Source organism: Mauremys reevesii, linkage group 12 (assembly GCF_016161935.1).
Source record: "Mauremys reevesii isolate NIE-2019 linkage group 12, ASM1616193v1, whole genome shotgun sequence".
Lineage (NCBI taxonomy): Eukaryota > Metazoa > Chordata > Testudines > Geoemydidae > Mauremys > Mauremys reevesii.
In genome coordinates, this window is record NC_052634.1 from 21,903,604 (window position 1) to 21,917,005 (window position 13,402).

Below are 13,402 nucleotides of genomic sequence, written 5' to 3' on the forward strand. Positions count from 1 at the left end.
TGTAGTGCCCATCTTTAAAAGAGGGAAGAAAGAAGGAGGATCCGGGGAACTACAGGCCAGTCAGCCTCACCTCAGTCCCTGGAAAAATCATGGAGCAGGTCCTCAAGGAATCAATTCTGAAGCACTTAGAGGAGAGGCAAGTGATCAGGAGCGGTCAGCATGGATTCAGCAAGGGCAAGTCACGCCTGACTAACCTAATTGCCTTCTGTGAGGAGAGAACTGGGTCTGTGGATGAGGAAAAGCAATGGATGTGTTCTTCCTTGACTTTAGCAAAGTTTTTGATACGGTCTCCACAGTATTCTTGTCGGCAAGTTCAAGAAGTTTGGGCTGGATGAATGGACTATAAGGTGGACTATAAGCTGGCTAGGTCCTCGGGCTCAACGGGTAGTGATCAATGGCTCCACGTCTAATTGGCAGCCGGTCTCAAGCGGCGTGCCGCAAGGCTCGGTCCTGGGGCCGGTTGTGTACAATATCTTCGTTAAGGATCTGGAGGATGGCGTGGACTGCACTCTCAGCAAGTTTGCAGATGACGCTAAACTGGGAGGAGCGGTCGATACGCTGGAGGGTACGGATAGGCTACAGAGGACCTAGACAAATTGGAGGATTGGGCTGAAAGAAACCTGATGAGGTTCAACAAGGACAAGTGCCCAGTCCTGCCCTTAGGACGGAAGAATCCCGTGCACTGCTCCAGACTAGGGACCGAATGGCTAGGCAGCAGTTGTGCAGAACAGGACCTCGAGGTTACAGTGGAAGAGAAGCTGGATATGAGTCGACAGCGTGCCCTTGTTGCCAAGAAGGCTAACGGCATTTGGACTGTATACATAGGGGCATTGCCAGCAGATCGAGGGATGTGGTCGTTCCCGTCTCTTCGACGTTGGTGAGGCCTCATCTGGATTACCGTGTCCGGTTTTGGGCCCCACACTGCAAGAAGGATGTGGAAAAACTGAAAAGAGTCCAGCATAGGGCAACAAAAGTGATTAGGGGGCTGGAAGACATGATTTATGAGGAGAGGCTGAGGGAACTGGGATTGTTTAGTCTGCAGAAGAGAAGAATGAGGGGGGAGTTGATCGCTGCTTTCAACTACCTGAAAGGGGGTTCCAAAGAGGATGGATCTAGACTGTTCTCAGTGGCACCAGATGACAGAACGAGGAGCAATGGTCCCAAGTTGCGGTGGGGAAGGTTTAGGTTGGATCTTAGGAAAACCCTTTTTCACTAGGAGGGTGGTGAAGCACTGGAATGGGTTCCCTAGGAGGTGGTGGAATCTCCTTCCTGAGAGGTTTTTAAGGTCAGCCTTGACAAAGCCCTGGCTGGGATGATTTAGTTGGGGATTGGGTTGGACTAGATGACCTCCTGAGGTCCCTTCCAACCCTGATATTCCATGATTTGAAGCTGTTCCCGTGTATAAAGGTGAGCTGCAGCTCAGCGAACCCCAAGGATCTGAGCGAGGCGAGCTACTTTGCAGCAGAGGCAGACCAAGCGGCAGGTACAACGCGGGGTCGCACCCCGGCCGGCAGATAGAATCTCATGTGCGAGATCCCGGCTCCTGTTACTTTGCAAAGTGTGTGCGTTTGCTCCGGGTTTTAGCTGTGGGCCAAGTGCCCTCTGGCTTCTCGTCCGGGCTCCGTCCTCCATGCGCCTGGGCATCAGCGGGACTGTCTCAGGAGAGCAGCTGCCCCAGCCCAATCTCCGCCCAGCCGGGGAAGGAGCAGAGGCAGCCCGGAGAAAAGACTCCTTTGAGCGCCGGAGACGGCCGGAGCATCTTATTTGCATAGCCACAGTGCATTGCGTGCAGCGAAGCGAGTCCCTGGTCGAGGGGCTGGTTTTGCTCCCTGTGTCCCCGGTTTCGATGATCCAACTCGGGCTGCCAATCGGTTCAATTCCATTTCCTCTGAAAGCTCGCGGTGTAGCGGGCTGGGAGAGTCGTCACCCTGACTTTTGGGAGCGTAGGCGGTTGCCCCGGCAGCGCCTCTGCCACGTGTTCTACGTACTCTGCTTTCTCTTCAGTTCGTATAAATCTTTTGCCTTTTACTAAAGATTTCCGTGGAGAGGAATGTTGATGAGTTTGTACCCAATTTTTTAAGGCTTTGCTTTGGTAAGGCTGTTGCCTGCTGTAAGAAAAACAGAAGAGTGCTCCCTGAGCTGGTGTCACTGGCTGAAGCTTTTCTATAGTATGAAAAAAGTATAGTAGGGGGCACCTGGCATTGGCTGCTGTCAGCAGACAGGATACTGGGCTAGGTCTTTAACTTGGATGGGTAGCTGGGAAGATGGTCAATCAGACAGAACCCGTTCGACAAACCTTTTCATTTCGTTGTTATTGCCTGACTCCTTTAATTCTTTTCCTTTTCCTTATTTCCCAGCAGACCGACTAGCCACCAGATTTGGGTGCTAGCAGAGGGACCTGACGAGCTCCTTCTTTTGGGCAGCGTTGAACATGCCAGGGCACAGTCAGCTTCTGGATGCTCATCTGACTGTAACGCCTAGCTCTCACCTTTATTTCTGTTTCTTAGCTCTTTTGGGCCATCGATCTTTGGTCTGACCCGTAGGATCCCTGCATTAGGAGAGATGGCTAATTAATGAGCCCATAAACCTTGGAAATCAAATGAAACCTGAAGTCCGTAGAAGACCTCGAAAGGCCCTTGGGGGGTGGAGTGCGAGCTGAGGAAGAGTTCCCTGCACAGCTTACCTCTCCATTCTCATTTTCCTGTCCTGAGTGCAAAAGCCAGGAAACAGCTCCGGGTAGGGAGGGGATACCATATGTGTGCAGTGGTTAGACAGGAAACAGCAAGGAACTGGACTCGTATGGAGTGAAACTGTAAGCATCTTCTGTATGCCTGATGACTGCAGGTTTGAGAGAGTTATGTGGGAAGTGGAGGCTTTCGGTGGGCTTTCAGAGGAAATGTAATGGAAAGGCAGCCGAAAGTGGAATCCCAGGTTTTTAAACAATCCTCCACTAACACACCAAACAGCTCAGGTCTAGTTACTCATTGAAAATTAGAATAAAGTTACAGCAAGATTTCATCACAAATGAAGTCAAACCCTAAAGATTTCAGAACACAACTGCTATAAGGAGCCACGAGGGAAGCAATACAAAGTCAACCTTGCCTCAGAGAAAGGCAGTTAAACAATTTCTCTTTTTTAAAGCAGCATAATCTCCCCAAACGGAAGGGCACTGTTCCCGGAGAAGGGTCCTGGAGAGGGTTTTCCTTGTTGGTGCCGGCCATCCACCTCCCCGAAAGGCGGGAGCTAGGTCGACGGAAGAATTCTTCCGACCAAGGCGCGGACTGATGTAGCCGCGCCGATTTACGTTCCCCGTGCAGCCCAGGCCCGAGGGTCGGTGCGTGCTGAACAGTTAAGTCAAAACAGCTCCGTCCGTCAGAGGTGTGCAAAAGGGAAAACCCGCTCCTGGGCGACACGGCCACGCCGCCCTAACTCTCAGCGTAGCTAAAGGGCATTCGGGCAGGCGGTGGGTGGGCCTCAAGCGACGGAAAGCCCTCCTCCAGCATGGGATTGTGACAGCCTAGTCTCCGTAGCACAGACAGGGTGGCCACCAAGAGACAGGAACAGACAGCGAAAGCCAAAGCGGCCCCAGGGCAGGGGGCGAGGCTGCCTGTTGGACGAGGAGACCGGGTGGGACAGGCATTTTGGACAGGCCGTCCTCCCGTCAAAAGAGGAAGAGCCCGAGAAGAAGGACCAGGCAAGAAGCTACAAGCAGGGAAAGAAGCAGAGCAGGCAGGCAGACAGGCAGCTCCCCTTAGAGCCAAGGAAGACACCGGTCCAAGCCCCCCAAAAGCAGACTAGAGAGCAGATCAGCTGCAAAAGACTAGGGAAAGCCAAGAACACAGAGAGACCCAAGTAAAGTTTCAGAACTGAGCTTTGCTTACAAGGAGGAACGTGTGACAAAGATACCTAGAAGTACAGGGCCTGTGGAAAAGAGCACTCCCAAAGACCCAGAATAACAGCTGTTTTCCTGAGAATCTGCTTTGCAGTGCACTAAGCCTAAACAGCCCACTATCGGTTGTCTGTTGTTCAAACCAATCAGCAGGGGAGAGCGCGAACGCAGTCCCCCACTACCACAAATTATGCAGTCGAGTTTCCCGCAATTGGGGAAATCACAGGGGTCAGCACACCCGCAGTGCAATGGATGAGCCTCACCCTGGGAAAACCACCTTCATGATCATGGTATCTCCCCTGCCAGGTAAGTATGAGTTCCTGCTGCCCGGCCGCCGCCCGCCCTCGCTCGCCCCGCACTTATAACACACGGGGCGGACCGCCGCGCCCCCACCGCCGGCCTCGCCCACACCGGCCCCCACTGCCGACAGCTGCCCCGACGCGGCCCCCGGAGCCCCTCCCTTCTCCACGCCGAGCTCCCGGTGCCAAAGTCGGGCCCTGCCTGGCAGCCTGCGTCCGCTCCCACAATGCTCTGCTCGCACACAGATCTGCATACCCGCTCACGCGGCTCCGCCCCTCCGCTCGGGCCCCTCCCCGTGCCCGCCCGGGCCGCCGCTCTTGCCTGCCCTGTAGGGGTAGCCGGGTCCCGTCCCGGGAAGCCAGGCCAGCAGAGAGACGGCGTGGCCCACCTGCTGCTGGGGAAAGAGCGCAGCTTGCGTGTCGCTTCTCTCTCTCGCTCTCCCCCCACCGGCAGTTGGTCCAATACAGGAATGACCTCCCCTCCCCTCGCAAAAAAACCACCTTTCCAAACAGTCCTTCTTTCCCAGCCCCCTAATTTTGCTTTCACACCCTGGGACCATCTCCTCTCTTTGTCTCTCCCCCCCCAGGTAAAGCAGAGATGGAGGCAACTTCAGCCACTGGAGACAGCCCCAGCGAGCGCTGCAGCCGCCCCGGGGGGGGGGTGTTTGCAGACACAGGAAGGGAGCAGCTGGGAGCCGGGGGGTGCTGGGAACAAGGAGGCAGGAGAACAAAGCCCAGAGATGGGACATTGGGCAGCTCCTGGGGGCGGGGCTCTGGCACAGACGCGGGCGGGACAGCTCCTGGGGGCGGGGCTCTGGCACATCCTGGGGGCGGGGCAGCTCCTGGGGGCGGGGCTCTGGCACAGACGGGGGCGGGACCGCGCCTGGGGGCGGGGCTCTGGCACAGCCTGGGGGCGGGGCAGCTCCTGGGGGCGGGGCTCTGGCACAGACGGGGGCGGGGCAGCTCCTGGGGGTGGGGCTCTGGCACAGCCCGGGGGCGGGCCAGCTCCTGGGGGCGGGGCTCTGGCACATTGTGACGCTGGAGCCCGGGCTCAGCAGCTGCTCCCTGGTGTCCACGTGCTGCCAGCAGCGCTGGAGCCGCCCGAGCCGGAGCGGAGCCGCTGTTCTCAGCTGCAGCAGGATCTGCCCCCGGCCCCGCTGGGATCCAGGTGGGGCCAGAGCCTGGGGCCTGGGGGTTCCCCGTTGTGTGGCTGGCGGGGGCGGGCGGGCAGAAGCCGGAGCTGCAGGCGGGGGAAGGGCAGTGGGGCAGGTGGGGGTTGAACGGTCTCTGTGCAGCCGGGAAAGTCCAGGGGGAGAGTGTGTGTGAGTTGGGGGGGAGATACCTGCCTCCTTCTCCTGTCTGTGCCACTTCCCTCCCCAGCACTGGTAACAAGTCTCTCTAGTTCTGCCCCTTTTCTCTCCCCTCACCACACAGGACCGTCAAACCCAAGGAGATTCCCTCGTTTTTCCTAAAATTGTTGACTCTCTAGTCTCTTATTTTTCCTGATTTTTTTTCTATAATTTTCAAATGTCAATTTAAATTCTTCTCATATTTGGGGGGCTTCGCCCCACCCCCCATTTCATCAGCAGCAATTCATCTTTGTTTGGGTGGGAAATTGTTGCCCTGAGTCATTCCCCAAAAGGGATGGGGGTTCCTGGGTGCTGTTTGGGGGAGCCCTGAGACACAGTTCCCTCTGGGGTGGAGATGGGGTGGCCGTTCTCTGCCAGCCACAGGGCATGGCTGGGGCACCGGTGGGGAAGGAGGAACCAGTGTCCCCTATGGAGCCTGCCCAGCCCCTTTGGTTCTGCTCCTTTCTAGCATTTTGTTCAGAGACTTTATTACTGCAGAGGCTGAAAAACGTCTGTGGATTTACCCCTGGCAGGAGGGGTCAGGTCTACACTGTAATAAAGAGATCAAGCATTTTCCAGCATGGCAGAGTCTAGGATGTCTGTCTGCAGGGAAAGGGCCTGGGGGAATTGTGATGTGAAATGAACTAAAGCCAGTTCTGAAACATCCACAACTGCCCTTCTCATCCTGCCAGGCTGCAGAATGACGCTCATGTCTCGCGCCAGTTCATCCCATCCTCCCATGGGACAGGGAAGGGAAATGGCTGCAGAGGATCCTGTTCAGGTAGGGATTATTGGGGGTTATTGGTGGGTTCCTGCTGGAGGGAGAGTGACAGCAGATACACAGGAGGTGGGAGGCTTGGGCAGTCTGGTTTGGAGGTTGGTGCGGGGCAGGAAATTCACAGGGTGGAGAATGGGAGGAAGCCAGGGTGTAGCAAACCTGTTGGGACTTGTTTAATATGTGGCTTCCATTCTAGGAACAGACCCATGAGGTTAGAAGGTGGAAATGCTCTGATTTGTGGAAGAGCAAAGAACACACCTAGGTGGGGCTAGGTAAAGGGAGCAGAATCCCAGGGCTGGAGCCTCACTGCTGTGAGATGTAGAGGGGGCACCCACCAATGAGGCTTAGTCAGGGGTTCTCAACTGTTTTCTTTCTGAGGCCCCTCAACATGTTATAAAACCCCCACTGCCCTGCATATGCCTGGTTTTCTGCACAGAAAAGCCAGGGCTGGTGTTAGGGGGTAGCAAACAGGGGTATTGCCTGGGGCCCCATGTGACAGGGCCCCCCACAGAGCTAATTGCTCCAGCTTTGGCTTCAGCCCCTGGTGGCAGGGCTCATGGCCCCAGGCAGGGAGGTTTGGGCTTTCTGCCCTGGGCCCAAGCGAGTCTAACACTGGCCCTGCTTGGAGGAGCCCCTGAAACCAGCTCGCAGCCCCCCAGAGGTCCAGGGACCCCTGCTTGAGAACCACGGCCTTAGGGGATATGCCCCTCCCCCATACCCAGCTCCAGGGCTGGCCTTAGAGAAAATGGCACCCTGGGTGAACTTGTATTTTGGTGCCCCCCATCACCCCTGGCCCTCACGGGCTCCCCACCATCACGTCCAGGCCCCGGTGCCTCCTCTATTGCTTAATTTGTATTGAAAGAGGTGCCAGAGCTCAGCCATGGCACAAATTAAGCACTGGCAGGGCGGCCTGATAGCAGCGGCTGCTGGCCGAGCGCCCAGCTCTGAAGGCCATGCCACCGCCAGCAGCAGCAGCGCAGAAGTGAGGGTGGCCTGGTGTGTTGTGTATTGTGCAGCCTTTTATTTAAAGTGCAGTTTGTAACGTGATATTACACCGCCGCGGGGTCGGCTCTGGTGGCGACAGTTTCAAGCTTAACAGAGTGAAAGTCGCCTCTGCTACTTGCTTCAAATGTACAGTCTCTAGGAACACACAAAGACCAAGGGTAGTGACCACACAGACATTCACAGGTACAAGGTCTAGTCGGTTTTACAAGTTTTATTGAAGTTACAGTTAAGGTTATGACGACCCAAGGCATATAGACATTCTATGAAGACCTGTGCAAAAGTTACAACTCTAGTTCACATCCTGTTCAATAGTATTAGGGTCTGAGGTGTCTCTCATGGATTGATCGTCAGTAGAGGGATGGTTCCTGCTGGAATTTCCCACAGGGAGCTCAATTTTCCTGCTCTGGGCACCCCCTTTTTATAACGTGATTCTGATTATACCTCATTAGCATTGACACACAACCTGTATCCTGTGGTTAAGGCACATTTGGAAACAGAGGTGCCTTTACAAAAAAAAATTATTTAAAATTAATCTTCCTGCTAATTGTTCACCCTGTTACCACTTGGTACCTCTTTTCCCATAATCTTAATACAGCCACATATTAAATTTAAAAGTAAATTTAGAACAATCAGGAGACAATACAGCAAGATATTCCCTATCCCAAGCCTTGAGGTATCAGTTCTGGAGCTTTAATGCAGGTATCAGAAACACAAGGTTGATACTTTTTACCCCATCTTTAGTAGAGATAAATAAAATCTGCTTACTTTCTCTAAGAGACACGCTCCATGTTACTGCCATTAACTCCTCTATTTTAGTCAATTGTTTTTCATTCCACTGAAAACATATTTACTTAGTTTACATAGGGGATTAAAGTTTTTTTTCTCTGTTTTACGAATGGGAATTTATTTCTCTAGTTATTTTGGCATTTGTGTTAACTGGTCACTACCATGTAGGTGACTCACTAACATTTCACTTCATCATTGCTATTAGTATCATACTTGGAACTGTATTTATTTTCATAGACATTTTAAGTTACTTTACAGACAGATTTAAAAATACAATCTGAAGATAAGTGATCTTCATCTGCACAGTGTCTAAAGTTTTGAGTTTAGCTAATTTTTTTTTAAATGAGCCCTGCTAAGGTAAGTACATGCAAAATGTAGAGTCTGTTATTTGACTGTACCATTTTAAATAATGAATGACAAAGCACAATACGGTAATAACAGTAATAATGATAATTACTCCAGCCAGGACAGGTGAGGCATTTTAGAACTCATTACTCAAAGAATTGAATTTAAGCATAAGACAGAAATAAAATTTTGAAATGCACAGACCAGTTAGAAAGCTAAAATACCAGCACTGTCATCCTGACCGAATGTGAAAGAATAAAATTACAGAGACTATGTGCACTTTGCGCATTTTGACAGGAAGTAAAAAGAAGTAATAACAGTAATTGAAGTGTCTATTGTGGGGTGAGTGTGTGGGGGGGCGGGGGTGAGACACACCCGCTGTCACTCCCAGCCCAGCGGCACTCACTAGTCCGAAGGCTCGTGCACACAGCAGCAGGGGCCAGCAGCTCCCACTTTTGACCCAGAGGCAGCAGCACAGACTCTTGTCCCACCCGCTCAGCTCAGCAGAGACTGGGCAGAGGCAGGAGGGTGGGGCCACCCTGACATCAGCAAACTCCCCCCCCCCCACCGCACGGCACACGGGAGGCTCCTGGGAGCAGCTTGGCAGGGGCAGCTCCCAGTGGGGGAGGGGTCAGGGCTGCAGGAACAGGTGCAGGGGCAGACAGCTGAAGAGAAGTGGGGGGAGGAGAGACAGGACACCCCTCAGCAAGGCCCCCCTGGACCGTCATGTCGTCTGCCCCCCACTAAGTCTGGTCCTGTCCTGCTCTTCACAATGAGAACAGCGTTGGGCTCCCTGCCAGCGAGCTCTCCCTGCGCCCTGCTAGGGGCTCCATCCCCTGTGTCCGGCTGTGGCTAGTAGGGGGGTGATGGATCTGCTGGGAGAGACAAGGGGCTCTCGCTTCGTCCCCTCCCCATGGTGTTTCCTGGCTGCTCTGAGCAGGGTGGGGGTGGGACTCCTGACCGTGAGCCACCCAGAGCTTCCCTTTGATTGGCTCCTTTCCCCCATGTGGGGTTGTGGTGGGGCTGTGAGTGGGGCAGCAGGTACTGAGTGTTGGACTCTCACTCTTTCAGGGGCCGGTGACCTTCGAGGAGGTGGCTGTGTATTTCACCAGGAGAGAGGGGGCTCTGCTGGACCCTGCTCAGAGAGCCCTGTACAGGGATGTCATGCAGGAGAACTATGAGACGGTGACCTCGCTGGGTAAGGATTCCTGTCCCCTGGGTTATTAGAAGCTGTGGGGGCTCTAAAAAACCTGAGTAGTGATAACTTTATACCTTTAATTGTCATACAAGTTTTGACGAGTTCCCTTGCCCCACTTTTTTTGCCTTATCCCCCACCCACTAGAATAATTTTTGGACATTTGCCTTTTTGGTGCCAACAGTCATTTTAAAATTGCATTTAATGTATCCTTATAGGATACCTTAATAACTACATTAATCACTGTAGCTTTCATGCCGTTACCTCATTTTAGGAGGAAAATACGCCACCTGTAGAATTCTAAATTGAGTTAATAGGTGTGTGACTCATGCCTGGCTTGTGTGACAGTCAGGTGAGCTCCTCTTTTGATAGGAGAGTGTATAAAGTTGCCATTCTGGAGCCCACGGGTGAAGGGAGAACAGAGCCGTGGGAGGGGAGGAGAAGGGAGGAGTAGATAATTCTGGGGTGCCAGGACATGGGGAGGGGGTGTGCAGGGTTAGAGCTAAGAAGCAGCAGGGAGGGAGGAGGTTGTGAGAGACGAGGAGGGAACACAAGAAGCTCCCAAGGTGGCCGGAGGTGGTGCCAGCTGAGAGTAGTGGGAAGAAGGGGAGGGGAGTGTGGGGGAAGGGCACCCGGGAAGAGGGCTGGGTGGGTCAGTGGGAGGGAGGAGAGGTTTGGGGATCCAGAGCTCTGGGGGATCCCAGACCTTTAACCCCAAATCCCTACCCAAGCCTTGTTGCTTTAGAGCCTCCACTCCAGTTTTCTTTCTGTTCAGTTTCACTTCATTAAACGTTTTCCCCCCACCAAATATTATTATTATTATAACTCTTGACCTCCCTCTCCCACTCATTACCCCCCTCCCCATATGACCTCCCCATCTCAATGCACAGTGACCCCGGCCTCCGACCCGGAGTCCTTGCTGAATCCTCCCTCCCACACCAGGGCCACCTCCCAGGCACCAATGGGCGCTTGGCTGATGATGTCACAGGGCGGTGGTGTAGCCTGGACAGTTTCTACACACATAAGATTACAGGTTGGGGCACAACTTGCCCTTGTACAGGGCTACTCAGAGTTAATTGAGAAGATGGAATTTGGTGAAACGCGCAGAAACGTGATTTAATCCAGACAGTTATAACTGAAATCATAGGCCAGGCTCAATACACGTAACGATTAAACTAAGATAAGTACAGTAAAGAGGGTTTTGCACTGTGCATACTTACAAGATACGGACACCATTGGAAAGAAAGATCGACGGGCAAGGGAGCCCATCAGAAGGGAGCCCTGCTTCAGTTTACACTGTCTCAGGGACCCGACAAAATGAAAAACTGGTAACTAGGAGAGGTATTTTATCCACTTCCTTAGGATGGCTATATACCATATCTGCTCCTTTTCTCTGACTACAAGAATGTCAATAGCTGCCCCAACCCATACGTGGCCTTTGGGAAGTCCATAATTAAGCATCAAGCATTAATACTCATGATTTACATCACTTATTAATTAATAATTCCAATCTATGAATGTGGTGCAACCTAATTGCTAAAGCCCACCCCAAACTTCCTTCTTTTCGGAAGAATTAGGGGCTGTTGCTCCTGAATTTTAGTGTTTAATTCCCCAGCCTTCTCCATACACTGGGGGAGTTTAATTCTCCCTCCCATTATACCTGAGTCACTAGATTTCCTAATTCCCCAAAATGTGCTTTTGCGATGCCACAGTTCTGGGGTAGCGAAGCCTTTGACCTGCCTCCATGGTCTGCTCAAGGAATGGCCTCTCGGGTATCAGGCCTCTAGCCAGCCCCTCTCTATGGGTGGGGACCCACATGCCTCTCCTGTTTGACCAGGGTGTGAGGATTGCAGCTTGTCCTCCACTGTGTTCACTGGACTAACCTCCAGTTCCCGAGCTTTGCTTTCTCTCCAAGGGCTGTGAGCCGTGTGTGTGTGAGAGAGGCAGGAATTTTGGTGATGCCAATACACACCTCAGTTTCCCTCTGTGGTTGGTATTGCCATGATTATAAAGAGCAGGAGACATGAGGTGTTTTGTCACTGAGCTGTCATGGGGTGATATGAATGGGTCATTAAGGACTGGCTGGGACCAACCTACATCAGTGGAATACCTGACAGAGACAAGGGAATAATTGTCACCTGTCCATGGGAGGATCTCAGCTTGGCTGAGTGAAACATACACGGACTCGTTATGTTTTTGGGAGCAGGAAGAACTGGGTTTGCAGATGCAGGGAGCTCTACTGGAGCAAAGACAAATGGACAGGCTCAGTGAAAGGAAACCAAACTGTTTTCTACAGCAGCCTGGCTCAAGGGCATTGGCCAGTATGGACTATATCGTCGTCTTTGCTTCTCTGTGCTAATCTAAAGACGTTCAGTGCTGTATTTCAGTTGACTAATGAACCCTGCTATGTTTTAAAAGTCTGCCCAGTGTCACAGCACAAACGTGCTCTGTGCATTGACTGAGGAACAGTTTCTGAACAGGAGTGTAGTTCGGCTGGACCTGCTGGCAGAGCTCACAGGTTGAAATAGGAGTGTTGAAGCCAGAGGCTCAGTCTCAGGTGCTGAAGCTACATGGCCTGTCCTTGTGGAAGAGTGGGAGCCCTTGGGGGTCTAGTGCACTCAAGGGGCACCTCCCAAGGACAGTTTAAAAGCCAGGGCATTGCACAGATCCTGTGGATCCATGACAGTGGCATTGTGCCTTATGGGGAAAAGATATAAAGCAAGAAAAGCATCAAAATGTTTCTTTACCATCAGTCCTCTTGGGAATCCCCGATCATTTCCAAAGTGTATTAAAAACCTTCTTTAAAAGCTTACGTCTGGGTTCTCAGGTCATGGCAGTTTGTAGCCCAAAAAGGCCCTTCTCAGTCAGCTCAAACTCAACTATTTCTCTCCAAAAAGTCTGTCATCTTCAGTCTCCCGAAAGAGGTAAAATCAGTCACTTCCCCTTTCTGTGCGGGGCAAAGCTTCAGAAGATGGAGTTCTGCATAACCAGCCTTGAGATCCAGCCTTAGTGACACCAGATTGCACAGGAAACCTATCCCCCACCCCTCAGCCTCCCCGGTATCATCTGGCCCATCTCAGCACCACAGTCTGTGAAGTATTCGTGCTTTCAAGGGCTGGCTCAAAGATACAGATAACAGTCATAAGTAGGGCCAGTGTTTGCTGGCAGCGAAAACAGAGTAATTGACAAGCATGAGCAACATATAATCCTTTACAGCCGGAAAGTGCATTGTGGGCAGGGGACAGGAGCCAGCTGTGTGGGGAAGGTGGGGCCCAGACATTGGGCATTGAGAGCCTAGAGCCGGCTGTGTGCTGGGGAGATGGGACATGAACCAGCTGTGTGCAGGGGAGAGGAGCAGGGGAGAGGTGCTGTGGACGCAGCCGAGAGCAGGTGCGAGCACCGTCTGTGCTGCAGCACGATGAGGGTGCCCAGCGTCCCACTGCCAAGTGCCCCATCTCCCAAGGGGAAGCTCCAGTGTTTTTTCTGAGCCCAGACTTGTATGAGGAGGGAAGAAATTGGCAGCAAGTCTCAAAAGCAGCCAGCCCCCAGCCTCTGCCCCGTGCCCTGGGGAGGAGTCAGGGGTCTCTAGGCAGAAATGTGGGGTTTGTGACCCTGCTTCCCCAACCACCTTCTGTTCAGCTATTCTGGATACGAAGGGTGATTCCAGAAATGAAGAGTAATTTCAGGGGGAAATGCAGTAACAGCAGCAATTTCCGGAAAACACTGGCCCTAGTCATAACATTAAATACAATAATC

The 13,402-nt window shown here is 52.7% G+C and overlaps 2 non-coding genes across 2 annotated transcripts; one reads left to right on the top strand and one right to left on the bottom strand.

Annotated features, from left to right (window-relative positions):
• The first annotated feature begins 1,984 nt into the window (after nucleotides 1-1,984).
• On the top strand, nucleotides 1,985-2,100 carry LOC120376022. The gene has a single exon (XR_005586948.1). It is a non-coding gene; the product is annotated as a U5 spliceosomal RNA (small nuclear RNA).
• Nucleotides 2,101-4,039: 1,939 nt separating this feature from the next.
• On the bottom strand, nucleotides 4,040-4,203 carry LOC120376158. Its single transcript, XR_005587066.1, has one exon. It is a non-coding gene; the product is annotated as a U1 spliceosomal RNA (small nuclear RNA).
• Between the last annotated feature and the right edge of the window lie 9,199 nt (nucleotides 4,204-13,402).